At 38.9% G+C, this 19,709-nt stretch overlaps 1 protein-coding gene and 1 pseudogene across 5 annotated transcripts in view; one reads left to right on the top strand and one right to left on the bottom strand.

The window, feature by feature from the left end:
* Positions 1-19,709, bottom strand: part of DCC (DCC netrin 1 receptor) — a 1,087,181-nt gene that overhangs the window by 502,730 nt on the left and 564,742 nt on the right. The gene's annotated exons all lie outside the window — the stretch shown is intronic.
* LOC106558192 lies at positions 6,169-7,169 on the top strand (annotated as a pseudogene).

Genomic DNA, 19,709 nt, shown 5'->3' on the forward strand with positions numbered 1-19,709 from the left:
ACTTTAAAGATAAATAGGGCAGCCCTGGTGGCACTGCAGGTCAGGGTATGATCCTGGGGACCTGGGGTCGAGTCCCACATCAGACTCCTTGCAGGGAGCCTGCTTCTCCCTCTGCCTGTGTCTCTGCCTCTCTCTCTCTGTGTCTCTCATGAATAAATAAATAAAATCTTAAAAAAAAAAAAGATAAATAATGAATTCAGTTTCCATATTATATGTTTAAGTATTAAGTACCCTGCAGAAGTGATCTAAGGGTACATGAAAAGACAGAGCTGGATATGAAGTTTTTAAATTCTTCACAAAGAAAGGACGGGTGAAATGCAGGGGGAAAAGCAGGAGGCATTGCTTTAGAGAGGAAAGAGTAGAAGCTCAACTTAAAAGCTGGGGCAATGCTTAGCAGTTGGCAATGGAGGAAGAAACCTCTAGGAAGCCAGAACAAGTACTACCGTATTTAATTGATTCTTATTACACTTACTCTCCTAAAATGCCCTTCAATCCATCAACAAGCAGGGGTAACATCTATGGTCTGTCCAACATAACTTGGCTTTTTATAGTGTACAGAACAAAATAAGTAAATAAAACCCATATTTTTAAAGAAGTTTTCAGTCTCTTGAAAAAACAACACTTGGGTAAAACAAGAAACAAAGAACATAGGAGGCAGCGATAGGCAAGCTACATGACTGTATGTTTAAACTCTGCTGCTACATGCCACCGGCTCTGGAACTGCAATAGAAACAATAGAACTGTGTAGATCTGACGGGAACTGGGCGAGCTGAGAACAAAGCACAAACAAGCCCCACCCAGAATGGGATTCGTGACATTCCTCAGGAGGCTTCCAATGGTTAATGGTTCTCAATGGTTAATAACTTGCTAGAGGGAAAAGCAATCTTTACCTTGACAATGGCAAGGCCTCCAGTATCTTGCAGGTCCTCCTTAGCATATGGAAATCCTTTTGAAATCTCCCTTTTCCTTACTTCCCAGCCACCCCTCACAAGCCCAGAGCAGCAGCTCTTCCTTCCCACATGTGCTGTCCCCCTGCTTTAGTAAAACCACCATTTTGCACCAAAGACATCTCAATTTCTATCTTGGTTGTTGGCCCCAGACCTCATCTATACTCCAAAACCTCATCAGATCTAAGAAATCAGGAAACCTTTATGGATAAGGATGTAGGAAACAAAGGCAAAAATAAAAAATAAAATAAAAATCAAATTTCCTTACTACATATAGCCCACTGACAAGTCCTTGAAATAGGCAGAGTGACATTCCTCTAAGAATTTAGGTGCTTTGATGTCAATACTTTGTTAAGGGCAAAAGGTAATCTTAGCCTGACCCTCAGAATCCTGTAACTCTACTTTAGGATATAAAAATTCCTTTGGAAACTTCCTTTGTCTCTACCCCCTAAGATGTATGTTGGCAGTTATCCCTCAAGCATATGTCCCACCTATATACATCTGAAAGCTCTCATGACTATGATTTTATTAGACAGTAAGTAATAAATGACCCTTCCCCAACAACAGCTAGTGCCCTCGAGGTCCTGGAAACCTTGCTTCCAAAATTCCCTAGAGACTTATGCTCTCCTTAACCCCCTCCCAACCTGAAAGTAAACAATGGGCCCCTCCTCAAGACCCCAGGTGAGAGTCCTGCCCCTGTGCTTTAATAAAAACACATTTTGGTTCCAAAGACATCTCAAGATTTTTTTCTCTACCGTTCACTTCAAACCCTAACATCTTTCCTACATCAAATAAAATGGGTGTACAATTGAGCCGTATATAGATAAACTTCGACACATTAATTTCATCTTCACAGATGTAAACCATTCAATCCTGTCTCCTCCCTATGCGGGCTGTATAATTTTGGGGGTAACTTATTTAACTTGTCTGGGCATCAACATCCTCCTCAATGAACTAGTGGAAATAATGATACCTATGAAAGAGTTGTTATAAGAATTAATATGAATATGAATTAAATATGAATGCTTAAAAGACTACATGGTATATTAAAATGTATAATGATGTTAGTTATGCTTATTATTCCATTGGCTTAAATTAATTATTTTGCCATGAATCAGGTATATTTTGGCCTGTTTCATGTTTATTTCATGTGAATTTATTTAAGAACTCTTTCTTACATATAATTTAGCACAAATGAGCTGTTTTTCCAATTGTGGCCTTCAAAATATCAATATGTGCTTGAGTAGATAAGACAGACATTGGGCATTGCATGTGGGTGGGAAAGTAAAAACCAATATTTTTATTATAAACACAATCTCTTTGATCACTTTGCAATAATGAGCACAAGAGGAATTTTTGGATTCTGATATGCTAATTGGTTCTTCAATTTAATTTTTTTTAGCCACAGGGGATGAGGTAGTACTGAGAAAAGATCAATATACCAGGAATTATAATCTCTGAGTTTTACTCTTGGTCTCCACAGCTAACTTGCTGAGAGACTTTGGACAAAGAAATAAACTTCTCAGCTTTAATTTTCTAACTATAAAATGAGGGACTGTACTTTCTTTCCTTCTTACCCAAACAACTCATAGTGTGGATCCAATGATGATTTACTATTCCAAAGTGTAAATATTGGCCAACGACCGGGTGGTATCTTTTTACATTTCAGTGCTATATGATCATAGGCAACTGGCTATAGACCTATATTTATTTACCAGTAGGGTAAATGGCCACTTGAGCACTGGTGCTGTGAACACAGCCCACATCTCTGGTCCTTATGTGGCTCTCAAACTGTTTTCTGTCATTCCAGTCATGGTAACAGCCATGGAAATTTTTCCATTTTCTAATGTAGTAGTTTATGGGAATACAAGCCATGTCACTGTCGTGTCCTATGTTCTATTTTCAAGTATAGAGGAGGCAAGATACAGTGTCTTCACTATGTTCAGTAACCAACTTTTCCACAATGACAACAGAGAAATCATCTTGTTAGTCATATTTTCAATAAATAAAATTATGGTCAAAATTCTGAAGATTAAAACAATATGTTTCAATCCAAAGTATAATTATTTTAAGAGAGATAAATTGCATGTAGGAAACTCTTCTTTGTATCTTTGTACTCACTCTAATTAAAGGAAAATATTTCTAAACCTAGGACCACAGTATTTTAAGAGGTTCCAAACCGAACAAATGTTCTTTGCTGTGCGGTCTCTTAAAAAAATAATTGTCTAGGTACCAACATTATATCATCCTAGTAGATGATATAGTAGATACTTGGATTTTTAAAAATAGTCATGTAAAAAACAACAAAAAACAAACAAAAATAGAAACAAAACAAAACTTGTCTTTGTTATTTATAAGTTAATTCAAACCAAAAGGTAAATAGTACGCTGCTATGAGGATAGAATATGACCCACATAAGTATATGTTTTTTTTCAACAAAAGTACATATATAAATTTTATTGGCAACCTCTTCATACACAATTCATATGTTTCTTCTTCCTAAGAGGAAGATTAAACTTTTATATGCACAATCTATGAACAGAAGTAACAATTTTTTAAACTAATAGAAATATAAATATTTGAGTATAGAAATGTTTTATCATATCTAATGTTTGTATCATGTTTTTAAATAATGGACTCTTAACTTATTAATTAATTTTTTTAGATATTTTATTTATTCATGAGAGATACAGAGAGAGAGGGGCAGAGACACAGGCAGAGGGAGAAGCAGGCTCCATGCCAGGATCAGGCCCTGGGCTAAAGGCAGGTGCTAAACCACTGAGCCACCCAGGCTGTCCGGACTCTTATAAATTTATTATAGATTTACAATCGAATGTGCAACAATTGAAGACTGAATAAAAATAAGACTAGGATATATAATTGAAGTTTTTCATTTTTTAAATATGTGTGTGTTTTTCTCATAGAACATCTCTCTTTGACATGATTTTGGTTAAGTCTACAGAGGAGCAATCCTTTCACAGAACAAAAAATGTCAATAATCTAAATGTTTCAGGTATAAAATAGATAGACCTACTGTATATAAACTTTGTTTTATCTTTCTTTAATAATTATATAAGAAAGAGGAAGGGTTGATTTTTGTAACAGTAACACCCAAAACTTTAAAATATGCATAACATTATATAAATCTCCAGAGTTTTCCTATTTGGTAAGCTAATTTTGGTAAAAATTTGCTTTCATTATACAGTGCTCAGATTCTAATTCTTTACATTTTATATTCTGTAATGTTCGAGACACTTCAAATTATTTTTGGAATGAGATAGAGTATAAATATGTAAAACCCTGAGCACAATATTCATTAAGTAACCAGTAAACACTAAAAAACAAATTATCTAAATTCTTCTACTGACTTAAAAGGTTGTAAATATTGGCAGTTTTGCTAGTTAAATAGCTTAAGCTTTCTTGCTGGGCAATATTGATAAGAAGAGAAAACTATTATATTTGCAGAAACAAATGCATTAGGTTAAGTAATAATTATATGAAATGCAGTTGTTCAGACAGTTTGGAAATACTTTTCATGTTATGTTCATACAAACAAAATGTGTTAAATTAGGGAATTCAGGACAGACAGTGGGAAAAATGGAAATGTCAATGAGGACCGTCATTGTCTACACATTCATGAATCCAGGAGTATGGTAGGCTACATACACAGCTGAAGTCAACCAACTGCAGTAGAGGACTATTGAAATCAGACCATTTGAGCCCCACTGCCTATTTCCTTAGGTATACATCTCCCTGTGCTTTACATCAATGGAATTATAACAAGAAACCTACATGGAAATGAATGAAATGAATCAAGGACAAAAAAAAAAAAAAATGTTCCTAAGTTACACCATGTTTGCAGTGGAGTTTGCCAGTAATTATGCAGCCAACAAATGATAGAGTCTCTAGGTGATGGTCTGGGATTGGAACCTCTACATTGTTTTGCCATTTGCCTTACCTGTTCTAGCTAGTGGCCATTGGGCATAGACAGATGCACCAGAAAGGAGAACCATAAAGCTCACTGTCCTAGTGGAAATCCTGATTGTCTTTACTGCTTCCTAGTCAGAGGGTTAGTATAGATAGAAAGGGAGGTGAATAGTCCTTGGATTTTGTTTTTATCCTGAAAATATTGCTTTGGGTACAAAATACTATAATTAAGATGTATTTTATTGCCGTTCCAAAATCTAACTGAAATTAGAGGGAAGAGATCAAAACATAATAAACCCATTGGGGCTCTGAAAAAAAAATGGGTTGAGGAAATGGTTAGGTCTTATTGGAGCTACTTTTTTTGGATAAATATCTGGAAGAGAGAAAATAAGTAAGATGATATGATGTTTTAAACGAAGCAGGTGAAACTAAGATTTGAAATATTTAGAAGACAAAGCCTGTAACGAGGAAGGAGGTAGGAGCTATTCTTTATAACAAAGACCCAGATATACAGAGTAAATCTAAAAAATGGGGCAGGAAAATGTGGTTAAGTGTGCCTAAGGAATATCTTTATCGTTCTCCAGCTCCCACTGCTGAAATATCATTACCAGTAAGATATCCTTGAGTTTCTAAAATTATAAGATTACTCTCTAAAGAAATTTAATGACTTTCATAAGCAGGGTTAAGGCTTAAGCCACTCTCATTTTGTGAGCTTTCTAATGTATCTTTCTGTTATGTCTCCTTCTACTCTATAGTGAAACCAGCCAGGTCACTACCAGGTCATATTTCTTTCATCAATATGAATGAGCAATCAATGATTAGCAAATACGTTAGGAAAATTAACAGCACAACGCAAAAGATCCAAAATAAGCCAAGATAACAGCTGGCCTTAAGAGACATTAAGTTAATGCAAGAAACAGAAAATAACTTTACAATATTCCTGGTCAGTACTTTGAGAAATGGTTGCATCTATAAATTAGAACAAGGCGATATGATGAAAAGAAATCCAAGAACAAAGAGTTCTAGGAGATTAAAAATCTGTAAATTAGGAAATCTCATTTTTGCACTGAACAAAAAGGTGAATGAAAGAAACTATTTTTAAAAAGAGACAGAAAGAGACAGAGAATTAACCCAGCATGCCAACATCCATTTAATAAGAATTTTAAGAAGAGAAGTCAAAGAAAATGGAAGGGCTGAAAAAAAAATCAAATAGAAGAATAAGGCTCTCTGTTCCTCCCCGTTTAACAGACAGCCGCATCTTCTGGCGCAGGGCCAGCCGCGTCCCCAAGACACGATGGTGAAGGTCGGAGTGAACGGATTTGGCCGTATTGGGAGCCTGGTCATTAGGGTTGCTTTTAACTCTGGCAAGGTGGATATTGTTGCCATCAATGACCCCTTCATTGATCTCAACTGCATGGTGTACATGTTCCAGTATGATTCTACCCACGGCAAATTCCACAGCACAGTCAAGGTTGAGAACAGGAAACTTGTCATCAACGGGAAGTCCATCTCCATCTTCCAGGAGCGAGATCCTGCCAACATCAAGTGGGGTGATGGTGGTGCTGAGTATGTTGTGGAGTCCAGTGGGGTTTTCACCACCATGGAGAAGGCTGGGGCTCACTTGAAGGGCAGGGCCAAGAGGGTCATCATCTCTGCTCCTTCTGCTGATGCCCCCATGTTTGTGATGGGCGTGAACCACAAGAAGTAGGACAACTCCCTCAAGATTGTCAGCAATGCCTCCTGCACCACCAACTGCTTGGCTCCTCTAGCCACAGTCATCCATGACCACTTCAGCATCGTGGAGGGCCTCATGACCACCGTCCAGGCCATCACTGCCACCCAGAAGACCATGGACGGCCCCTCTGGGAAGCTGTGGCGATGGCCGAGGGGCTGCCCAGAACATCATCCCTGCTTCCACTGGCGCTGCCAAGACTGTGGGCAAGGTCATCCCTGAGCTGAACGGGAAGCTCACTGGCATGGCCTTCCGTGTCCCCACCCCCAATCTGTCAGTTGTAGATCTGACCTGCCTCCTGGAGAAAGCTGCCAAATATGACGACATCAAGAAGGTAGTGAAGCAGGCATTGGAGGGCCCCCTCAAGGGCATCCTGGGCTACACTGAGGACCAGGTTGTCTCCTGTGACTTCAACAGTGACACCCACTCTTCCACCTTTGACGCCGGGGCTGGCATTGCCCTCAATGACCACTTCCTCAAGCTCATTTCCTGGTATGACAATGAATTCGGCTACAAGCAACCGGGTGGTGGACCTCATGGTCCACATGGCCTCTAAGGAGTAAGAGCCTCCTGGACCACCAGCCCCAGCAAGAACAAGAGGAAGAGAGAGGCCCTCAGCTGCTAGGGAGTCCCTGCGCCAACTTAATCCCCCAACACACTGAGAATCTCCTGACCTCCAATTTACATCCTAGACCCCGAGGAAGGGGAGGGGCTTGGGGAGCCCTACCTTGTCATGTACCATCAATAAAGTTTACTGTACCCAGCCAAAAAAAAACAACAAAAAAAACAAAAACAAATAGAAGAATAAGATAAAAACACATCAGAACTGAAAAATAACAAGGTTCTTCAAATAAAATAGTTGTTGTGTGGTTAAGTGCCCAGCAAGACCCACACCTACTCAGAACTCATGAAATGTCATGTCTCCAAAGATTCAGGGATTATAAAAGCCTCCAAAAGGAAAAGCTGCCTATCTGCAAGAAGATGGGGATAAAGTTGGTGTTATATTTCTCATCAGCAATGCTGAACATTATAAGACAATAAAGGAACGCCTTCAAAATTCGGAGGAAAAATAAGCCGTGGAACTACAAAATCTACTTTCAGCCATCCTATTACATACTACTACAATGATGACAGCAAACTAATGGCATCTGATATATACAAGGACTTAAAACATTCACTTTCCAAATACTTTCTAAAACATGGTTTATGGATATCCAAAAGAAAGAAAGGCAAAAAAAAAAAAAAAAAAAAGGAAACTCAAACATGGAAGAGACAAATATATATCAAATGTTAACAAGCACACCCAGCCAATAATACACTAGGAGTGAAACTGGAGGGAAAACAACAAAAATAACAACAAACAAAAGCAAAAACAAACAAACAAACAAAAAACAAAATCACCCTGAAATGACTGTTATGGGGTAGAACTAAAAGAAGTATAAATAGAAATTGGAAAAGTGATTTTTGATAGTTACAAATATATATATATATATATATATATATATATATATATATACACACACACACACACACACACACACATATGCATATATTTAGCCTTGGAACAATAGAGCCCATCTCTATTATATATATATCCTTAAGAAAAATGCCTTTTAGGGTCAGCCTGGGTGGCTCAGTGGTTAAGCATCTGCCTTCGGCTCAGCATGATCCCAGAGTCTCAGGATTTAGTCCCACATCAGGCTCTTTGCATGGAGCCTGCTTCTCCCTCTGCATGTGTTTCTTGTGAATAAATAAATAAAATCTTTAAGAAAAAAAAAAAGGAAAATGCCTTTTATTTTAATAATAGTATGTGATTAAGAAATGAGCAACTAGCAACAAGGAGGAGGCATGCTATTACTTTTTCATAGACTATCAAGTGTCATTTTAAAATTCTGGGAAAAAGAAAAGGGAAATTCATAGTCAAAATAGAAGGCAAATTAAGAAGTTTTGGTAGCTAAAAGTAGAGAATTCATTTGACTTCCATGCTTGAAAGGCACATGCTTGGGGACAAAGAATTATATTTCCTTTTCGTGTGTCCAGTTATACTCCCTAGCTCATAAGCATAATACAATAATGTGTCGTTTATGGCTTTTCAATTTTATAATTAACATATAATCTGTAATTAAGCCATAATTAAAATTATGACTTAAAAGAGCATATTAAGAATGTAAAATACATGTATAGTTGATGGAAAATACCATAAAATTGATGAAGGTTTAAGGAAATGAGTGAATATGCTTAATTACAATAATTTTCTAAAAATCATTGACAATACATTACTTTTAAAAAGACCTTATCATCACCTAACTTTTAAGTATATACCTCTTCCTTTACGAGAACTGCATGCTTAACTTAATTTTCTGAGAATGAGTCAAACATATGATATGGAAAAAAAAAAAAACTGTATATTTTCTCAAAGGGATTGACAAACACAAGTAAATCTTTAAGTTTGAAAACGTGTGTCCTCCCCAGTACTCAGAGACTTCCTTACTGACCACAGCCAGAGACGTTTCCACAGATAAAAATTCTATAAATGTCTAAAACTTAACAATAGCTCAAATTACAGTACTTAACAAATCATTTCCTTTTGTCATAATTGTCATTTATATCCCGCGCTTTATAAGTGATTTCCTTTGAAGTTTATTGAGATGTTATTTATATTTATAGATATTTGAAATATCGTAGACACCACCAAACACACTGGCACACGCACACCCATGCCTGTTTGAGTATTTGCATATTTACTCCACGGTATGAAGATATTTCAACGCAAATAAAACTCTGAAGTGATAAACATTTTGACTGGAAAAACTGTCTGCATCGCAAGCCTAAGTCAGCTCACTGCCATAGGAAAAAAATTAAGTGCAGGAGGCAGTGAAAAACGACTAGTCATTTCTTTTCTCCCAGCTGATACATATCTTATTTATTCTTCCTTGTAATGTGTGAATGCTGCACCATGCCCTATTTTGTCTTGTGCCTCAATTAAAATGTAAATTTCTGCAGCCCATCTCTATAATTCCAAACTGCTCTAGGCAGGGGAATTTAAACTGCTTTTAATAAAACCAACTACAGATGCTGAAATAAGATTTCTTCCCAAGCCTTTGAAATCTATATGTGTAATGGTGTGCTGGATCCTCTGTACTTACGTCTTGGCTACAAACATTCAGATTTAAAAAAAAAAAAGTCGGGGCGGGGTGGCTGGTGATGGGTGCATTATCACCACATATGCAAACCCACAGCTAGGAGACTGACCTTCGGCTCCTTTTGGACACTTCCTAGCAATCAATCCTTTTTCTTTTCCAAAAGATAAATGTTTGCCACATTTAGAATTTATAGCCTCAAAATGCCATTGCCCATTTTGTCAGATAGGGTAACAGGTTGAGAGGTAGATTCCAAATTGAAGTGAAGTCTGCAAAGTGAAGTTTGGATTTTTCCTATTAGCCTGTTGGTCTAACTCTTAATATATCCCTTTCAGTGTCTCACCCTATAAAACTTCCCGTTGCTTCCGTCTGGCAAGCACCTTCGCCCCTTTCCTGGTTAATTCCTAAGGCCGTTCCAAGTCTTCACATAGAAGATACTGGAAGTGTGAAGGAACAAGCAAAGAACACTAAGGATGGAGGCGGCAAAGAGGCCAATTGTCCCTCTGGCTGCCCCAGGTGATGTTCTAGTATCTCCTGTGTTAGAATGATGATACAGGTTACCATCTGATCCAGGACAATTTAGAGAGTGAAGGTGGGTATTAACCAGACAAAAATGGGAAAAGCCAACCAACCAACCAAACATCAACCACACACAGAACAGGTATAAACCAGAACTCTCTCAGGCAAACCAGGACCTACAGACAACCCATTAGTTACCTGGACTGTTTCGCATTATCGTTGAGCAGGTGGGTTGGAATATGCCAGTGAAGAAGCCGAATCAAACTGCATGGCTGACATTTATGGTTCTCAGATGCCCCCAGTCCCCACAAAACTCATAGCCTGGCAATAATGGAGAGGGGACAGATTTTCTCTTCTGCTGCCATAAACGTCTATCATTTAACAACAGAATCTGCGGCCTGTGGCTCTCAATAGGGGGTGATTTTATCCCCTGGCGGGGCGGGGGGGGAGGGGGGGCGTCAGGAAATGTCTGGAGACATTTTTGGTTGTTACAATGTGGGCAGGCAAGGAAGGATGCTACTGGCGTCCAGCAGATAGAGACCAGGGACAGGACACCTTCGCAGACCAAAGAATCACCCAGGCCCAAACGTGGACCGTGCCAATGTGGAGAAATAACTGCCCCAAGCAAGTGATACAGTGAACAGGCAAGACGGGCAAAGAGTAAAGGCAACGGATATGTGAAGTGTTTGCATGTACAGTGTCAACCACAGAGCCCTGGGTGAAGACGCAGGCCTTCGGCACGGAATGCATGATTGCACAGCCATCCTGCAGTTGTCACCTGGCGAGCATGCTGCGCTCCTTAGTACCTGTGCCTGAAGAAAAGGCTGCAAATGAAAGACAGCTCTATCGACGCCCCCCTTGAAGCACTTGGCTGTAGAAAACAAAAATAAGCAAATACTTTGACTTGAATTTTCCACTTCCTTTCTTTTTTAAAAAATATATATCCTTCCTCCCACCACTGCCAGGTTAATCATCCAGAGGCACTCCTGTCTTCATTTCACTGCCCTGCTCAAACCTCCAGCATCTAAGTGCTGAGACTTTTATTGTTTTTTTAAAGATTTTATTTATTTATGCATGAGAGACTCAGAAAGAGAGAGAGAGAGAGAGGCAGAGGGAGAAGCAGGGTCTCCGTGGGGAGCCTGATGCAAAACTCCATCCCAGGACCACAGGGACCTGTGACCAGGGTCACAATCTGAGCCAAAGGCCGGCCCTCAACCACTGAGCCACCCAGGAGCCCCAAGACTTCCTGAATCTGTTTTGGAAAGCTCTTTCTAAGAGCCTTTCACCTCAGCAATATTGTTCTTTTTTACAACTTTTTAAAATTTAAATTCAATTAATTAACATATAGCGCATTATTAGTTTCAGAGGTAAAGTTTAGTGATTCATCAGTGGCACATAATACTCTGTGCTCATTACGTCCCTCGCCCTCCTTAATGCCCGCCCCCCAGATACCCCGTCCCCCCACCCACTCCCCTCCAGCCACCCTCAGTTTGCTTCCTAGAGTTAAGAGTCTCTTAGGGTTTGTCTCCCTCTCTGATTTCATCTGATTTTATTTTCCCCTCCTTTCCCCTATGATCCTCTGTTTTGTTTCTTAATTTCCACATATGAGTGAAATCATATGATAATTGGCTTCCTTTGATTGACTTATTTGGTTATCTCCTCCAACTAAGATTTCCTGCCCCTAATTCTCTGGTGGGTCCTGCCTACAATACCTTCCTGCCTCTGTTTTGTCTATCTCAATCCTACTTTTCTTCCGTGACCTTGCTTAAATTTCACTTTCCTCAAACTCATCTCCCCTGTACCCTCGTATCTTGACTTCATTACTCATTTACTTGTGTTGATCATTATCTTTCCAAGTGCATAATCTAATCTTCTAATTGAGACAGAAAATACTTAAGAAAAAATAGGAATTTATATTTTACAAAGTATCTTCTTATGGTAAACTTACTTATGGTAAATTATTCACAAAGATGATTAAGAAATATTATCCACCGAATGCCCCGAACAGTAATTGTGCCACCCTCACTCCCATTTACTGGTATTTAATAAATGTATGTTGTGGGAGCACACACAGAGACATATCTGTGACTAAATAAGCTGCTGATGAGATCAGCTTTTAAAGGACACACTCCCCACCCCCAAATCTGAAGTGGAGAGAAAAAAGAAAGAGGCTTGCCAACCCCTTGGGGAAAGAGTTTCAAAAGATACTCATTTTTGTGGGCAACCTTTTCATTATTGTTCAGATCCTAGAAGGATGGGGAAAGCTTGGGAGCAGGATTCAGACTGAATTAAATATAAAGCTCAGAGAAAGTTGGCAATTCAACACATATATGAAAAAGAAAATCCTTGGAAAGTTTCAAGTTTTGGGTAAATAGTGCTTCAGATAATGTTTTTCAAATTGAGCCTGCAGGCATAAACTTGAGGTCCATGACGTTTTGTTTTTTGGTTTTCATTTGCAATTCGAATCCAAAATGAGCTTTACCATTATAAAGATAAATCTTATATTTTGCTATGATTCTTTGCAGTTAAAAGATATGTTCGTGGACTGAGGCTTAGACTCCGTAGCCAACATTTCTCAAGATGAGAGCATATGGTACTGAGGCTCTGAAAATTTCTTTTCTTAAAGAGGGTCTATACAGTCTCAAAGTGGGGGGCAGTGGCTTAGGATACATCTTCATGGACATTACGGGTCCATTTTAATAAAAAATAATAACAATATACTTAAACTCTGAAAAAAATTAGAATGTCTGTGACTTGATTCTGCTTAGCCTCGCTTTCTTCAGTTGATGGTCATTGATATGGCCTATTCGTTTGTTTTTTTTTTTCCCTTCATGAGTTACCTGTTATATGATAAAAAGAGGCAAATATCTTCACCAACCAGTTTTGATTATTTTAGTCAAGAGGTATTTAACCACCGAATGATTCATTTATTGTCAAGGGTGTGCATTACACAAGGACCTATAAATTTTAAAAATATTATTTTACTTTATAACAATCTTTGCAATTTTTTTTAATTAAAGATTTTTATTTATTTACTCATGAGAGACACAGAAGAGAGAGGCAGAGACCCAGGCCTCTGGGAGAAGGGAGAAGCAGGCTCCATGCAGGGAGCCCAATGTGGGGACCCCAGGATCACACCCTGGGCCCAAGGCAGTTGCTCAACCGTTGAGCCACCCAGGTGTCCCAATATTTGCAATTTTAACCTCACTGATTTTTTTTTTTTTTTGCATTGTTTCATTAGAATCTTCGCTAAAGTAAAATCAATGCCGTTAGGCAAACTGCAAATTCTTTTTCTCCTCTTCCTCACCTTCTTGTAGAGATTCTAATGGAACCGGTCCCTTGGAATGGGCAAACAGGAAGACAGATAAGACAAAGGAAGGAAGAAAGGGAAACCATTAGACCTCATCATAGCCCTACCTGGATAACTAGATTGAACATTCTAGAACTGAATAGGATTCTGTGGTGTTTCTCACACTCAGAAAGATGACATTTTTAAGCGTAGTTGAAATAAGCCATCTTTTTAAAATGACAACTGGCTGAATCCAATCTAAGACATAATGATAATAACCGATTCATTGCATAGACCTGGTCATCCTCCTGCTGCTGGCAGCTGGAGCCCATGACAACTTCCCAGAGGAAGCAGCTGGGTGAGTAAGAGCTCATCCTTTATTGAATTCCCTAATAAAGAATGCACATCTTTTGGGACTTGCAGAAGCATCAAGCATCACTCTCTTCCCAACCTTCCTTGTAAGGCAGACAGTTGGGGGTGGCGGGGGCAGATAATTGAATTAAATACAGTGATTGAACACGAAAGCCGTGCCTATGTCTCAGGGGACGTGTGCTTTCTAGAGAACTGACATCCCCTTTCCTTTTCAAGTTAGATTGACAGTGACTGGGCTGCCCGCAGAAAGTTGTTGGAGTTGCCCTTTGCAACCACTCCGCCTGTTCAGTGAAGGGGGGAGAAAGCCTGCATTTGGGATTTCATTTGAAGGCATCCTGCCTCCGAGGTTCTTTCTGCTTGAGTTTGAAGCATTATTAATTCCGTTCGCATCCCTTCCACAGGCAGGCCGATCACTGCCAATCTGACTGGATGTGTTACCCGGTGGTACTCCTCTCATCCAGTTCACTGAGAGGTAACGGGAAAGTGCAGATCAATCTCGGACTCCTTGCCGGTCACCCCAGACAGAAGCGATGCGAGATCCTGTCCTTTGCCATTCTTTGATTGAGAGGTATTTTTTTTGCTTGGAACTGGCCTTCCTCCTCAAGGAGGGGAGGAAATATGAACTGAATTCAGTAGGTAATACTTGAAGAATGTGCAGACTGAGGAGGGAGATCTCTGTGCTGAGTGGGTGAGTGGGCAACATCGGGGCCTACTGGTCACGGCAAAGTCTGTAGAGTCAAAGAGCTTGGCGTCCCATCTGAGCAGACCCTGTACTGATTTCTGGGGGGAGGAAGGAGAGTGGTCTTTGTGTAAATACTCCTCCACAACTTTCCTACCCTTATATGCTAGTACATCCTTCCTCTCTCTGAGGAAGAGGCAGTCAGTAGTGATCCTCCTCCTTCTGGTCCACCATCCTTCACCTTCATGTGAAGCGTCCTTAGTGACTTGCCTTCTGTAGCTCTACCTTCTGCATTTCTCTTGGCTATTTCTTGCAGACCATAAGGATAACCCACTTCTCCCCTCTTCAGATATAATCATTCTTTGATACTAAGTCACCCTTGGGAATTCCCTTATGATGGGCCTTCCTTCACACCTGAGGATTCTAAAAAGAGCACCTTCCCTTACCCCTAGCTCTCTCTTCCACCCCTCCCGTGTGAGATCCACACCATCTACTGATCGCTGATCTCACCAAGCTCACTGCCCACGTTCTAGTGGACGCAGGTCTCTCTCCTCCTCCCTACCACCAGTTCAGCAGGATCATTGAGAGCATGACTTCTGGAGTCACCCTCCCCAGATTCACATCCTCATGGTGCCATTTATCACCGTGTGGTCTTCAGCAAAACATTAGCTGCACTTTAGTTTCCTCGTCTATAAAATGAGGTGATAATAATACCTAGGTCTCAGAATTATTAAGAGAATGAAGTGACGAACACACACAGAGCAACTAGATATTTGGCATCCAAACAAGTAGCTGTTGGAACTCGCCACTCTGCTGAGTTGGACACTGCGGGCCACTCCTCCTCGTTGAGACTCTCTTCTCCTTCAACCTCCAGGATATGACTTTGCTCAAGACTGTACTTAACTTTTTGTTTCTCATGTTTATTTCTTTTTTTTTCCCTGTCTTTCTACTTTTCTACAACTAAGGATCTGTCCGTGCCTTCCTCCTGAACTATAACATTCTCTGGAAGCAATTTCAGTATCATCCTTGTTTCCAAAATAATCACAACACTGCATTTTTTTTTTTTCTGTAGCTTAAACCTTTCCTTAAGGATCTGACTATACTAAATAATTTTCCTTGAATGCCTTACAAACTCAGCAGGTTTTAAAATCATGACCAAGATCCGTCCGTCCTATATCCTGACTTTTTTTTTCCACAAAGTTTCACCAAACTAGCCATTTGCCAAAATTGAAGGCAGAAATTGCTTTACTTGCCATAAAATCTCTCAGTTCCTTCAAGATTTCTCTTGATACAAATCTGCTCTGTCTCCATCCCACTGGTTAGGTTAGGCACTCATCCTTCCCTCCCCACATTGCTGTAACGGCCTCGCAGAACTTTTAACTACCTTGCCTTTTGGCCCCTTCCATCCATTCTCTCCACATCTGTTCCCTTCTGACCTCCCTAAACCAGTGACTTTTAGACTATCTGCTGCTTGACATTTTCTCAATGACAAAGCATCACCTTCAACGCAAACTATGAAGTACTAAGCACAATGGACAAGGTCCTTTCAACCTGCTCTGTTTAAATCTTGTCATTTTCTCTGTATTCCCCACATTTAAGCTACATTTAAACAACTTGAATTCACACAAAATTAATTTAATTCCATCTCCCCGAGAGCAGAGATTTGTTCATAGAAGCATCAACAGCCCCTTCCATACACATCTGCTGAGGAATATAAATAACTTTTCCAACTTATTCTAGAGCACAATTCCAGATTTGGGAAGAAAGGCTAAGAATCCACGGAGACAGCATTTTAGATCAGTGAGGGGAGTCTAAGTGATCATCTAATTCAGATGCTCTCAATTCTGGCTGTGCATAAAAATCACTTGGACGTGTTTTTTTTTTTTTTTTATTTTTTAATCTAAGTTAAGAACTTTACTGAAATTTGAAGGGTTAAGAAAAAGTGGAAATTAGCCCAAGCAGCAGCTTAGCTTCCCTTCTTTCTTTATAGAAATTTTTTTTAAATAAATTAATTTTTTATTGGTGTTCAATTTACCAACATACAGAATAACACCCAGTGCTCATCCCGTCTAAATCAGTCAGGATTCATCATAGACCAAGTCAGTGAAATCTCTGGGGTCCATTCTGTATTTTTAAGACTCCCTAGGTGATTATAATGGATAGACAAGGTTGAAAACCATTGATCTAGTCTAATCCATCATTTTACAAATGAACATAACACAGTTGATTTCATTTTACCCTCAATATTTTTGTCTCAGCAAAAATGACCGAGGTTAGCAATAAGTGCTAAGCGAAAAGGTGGCATAAGGCAAGAACCCTAGGCAAACATTGAAGAGTTTATTTTGTGTGAGAAAGAATGACCATATATTTAATCATCCAGACTAGGAACTTGGAGCTTCTCTGGGGGAGAAATTTTGCTCTCTTTTTTCATGCTGTTGCCTAAAATAGTGATAGACACACAGTAGGTATTTATTTCTTTAAAAGGTTCCAGAACGAATTACTGAATCAAAGTTTCCTAACCCTTAAAAGAACAATCAAGAGTAATAGGAAAGGTCTTCTCTCTTTGTATAGCTAGCTTTCAGGGGAAGAGCTATGTAACCTTTACAATATAGATTCAGAGATAAGCTCTGCCTCTTTGCGTTTGTAAAACAATAGAAGCAGATGATGAGGTGAACTTACATTTAAAATCTCAATACCAAAATATAATTCCCTCAGGGGAAGAATAAATAAATCCTCTTGCATTATGTTTTGTTTTTCAACTAGAATCAGATTAAAAAAGAAAATGTGGAAAGTATCTGAGGAATTAAGAATTAAGAGGTTTTCAGCAGATAAGGATTATCACTGAAAATAATTTTAATGTTTTTTATAAGCTGAATTGTGTCCCCCAAATTTCACGTATTGAAGTCCTAACTCCCAACATGACTGTATTTGGAGACAGGACATAATTACAGGAAGTAATTAAAAGTTATATGAGGTCAGATGGGTTGGGAGCCCTAATCCAATGGGATGGGCATTCTTACAGAGACAACAGGACACCAGATGTACCCCACACACACACCACAACACACACACAGAAGAAGACCTGCCAATACTTTCGTCTTGGACTCCAACCTCAAGAACTGTGAGAAAATAAATGTCTGTTGTTCAAGTCACTGAGAATATGTATTCTGTTAGGGTAGCCCTAGCAGACTGATACAAAGGTGAACTTTTTATTCTTTGGGGTCAGCAGTGTGAGACAGCACGAAGGAAGCAGAGAATTCCAAATAAGTACCAAGATTCTCACTCTGCTTCCAACAGAGATTGTTCAGGCGGCATAGTGGGACACAGGCTGGAAATACGATACATGGAATTGCCTGGAAATAAAACCCAACAGACTTTTCACATACATGGTAAACGTCTGGAGTATTTGCATGTGATCTAACTCATAGCAAAATATTACTTAATATAAAATTATTACAAGTCAATTATACTTCTCAAAGACTCCGTGCTATGTTGTAATTCCCTCCCAACAGCCTTGGGCCTTCTACTGCAGTCATCATTTCTGAGTTTGGTTTTAAAATGAAAACTGAAAAATAAAAATTAGCTGTCTCCCCTGCAAGTGGAAAATGACACGGGAACATATTGGATCATTTGGATTCTCCTTACAACGTAGGCTCAGATAACACCATTCATGTTGATTCTCATATATTCTCCAAGCCTCCCTGCATTAGATTCTACAGGCCACCCTGTGGCTTTTCAAGCAAAATAATCATTCTTTTTCTTATAAATTCATTTTAGCAGCACTTGTGTTTTGATTTGCCGCTAGTCCTCTGGCTCTTATTAACATTCAGAGTGGTTGGGGCAGCCTCATGCAAATGTAGCTCCTTCAGAAAACAAAATGCACATTTTCTGTTTGACAATCAACAGTTCATTAATAGCTTGTTAAAGCTGGAATAGACCTTAATGACGACCTATTTCGCATCCCTGATCTCCTACCCAGTTAGTATTAGCAACAGATAAAAGACCCAGGTGTCTTGATTTTCAAGACATCATGTTATCTACATGAACAAAATTAGAGGATGCTTTATGTCCAACTCTGCACACCGCCAGATTCTAAGGATATCGAAGCAGACTAGAATTTTAAGCAGCCTTAAAATTTCTGTCAGATTTGCCCTTAATTGAATACATCTTAGCATATCAAATTTCTACTTTATTATTGAAATAAAAATAAAACCCTTATTATACACATACATAATATACACTTTAGAATGTAGAATAGTTTTCATTTAAAAATATTTTTCATTGGCATAAAAAGTGCTAACACCCTGAACTCAAGGTTTATGTATCTTCGGTATCTATTATAAAGTGCCATCTGTCATTATTTAAAATACACACCGCAGCACACGGATGCCTCGACACTTAAACCAGAAGACACTCAATGAGTCTTTGAATCACTGAATGAATTTTTTAAATACTTGGTTTTGCCACTTACAGAAATGAAAAATAAAAGGGCTCAAAAAACATGTGTTGTTAAAATAATAATAATAATAATAATAATAATAATAATAATAATAAAGTCCTGAAATTCTAGCTTCTTCTCTGTACCACTCCTAGCAGTTTCTGAATCCCACACATTTTCTCTTTAGGCCTCTCAAGGATTCCTTCTGTAAACTGGTGAAAACGGCTCTTTCCTGACTCAGTCAACACACCAGACTACAGATCACTACAGTCTGCTCAGACGGTGGGATGTTTCTTTCTGTGAACTCACAGAAAACAGTACATGTGGGAAGAAAGGAAATCCCGCACCAGCCTAATTAGAGATAGCACAGAGTTGAAGCTCTGGGAATACAAGGTGCAGAGAGGTAACATTTTATTTAGAGAGCAGAAAAAAAAAGATGGAGAAGGAGAAGTACAGCCTATTTCCCAGACCATGTGTGATCAGAGACACAGGATGGATAGCCAGTATTTTTGCACACCACAATTTGAAAAAAAAATAAAAAATAAAATGTAGATGTATCATTTAGTACAAATAAGCTTTTTTTTTTTTACAAATAAGCTTTGATAGTGATTTAAAAATTCACACTGATGTATGTTAAGTTAAAAAAAAAACTTCCCTTTTATGAAT

This window comes from Canis lupus, chromosome 1, assembly GCF_011100685.1.
Source record: "Canis lupus familiaris isolate Mischka breed German Shepherd chromosome 1, alternate assembly UU_Cfam_GSD_1.0, whole genome shotgun sequence".
In the NCBI taxonomy this organism is placed as follows: domain Eukaryota; kingdom Metazoa; phylum Chordata; class Mammalia; order Carnivora; family Canidae; genus Canis; species Canis lupus.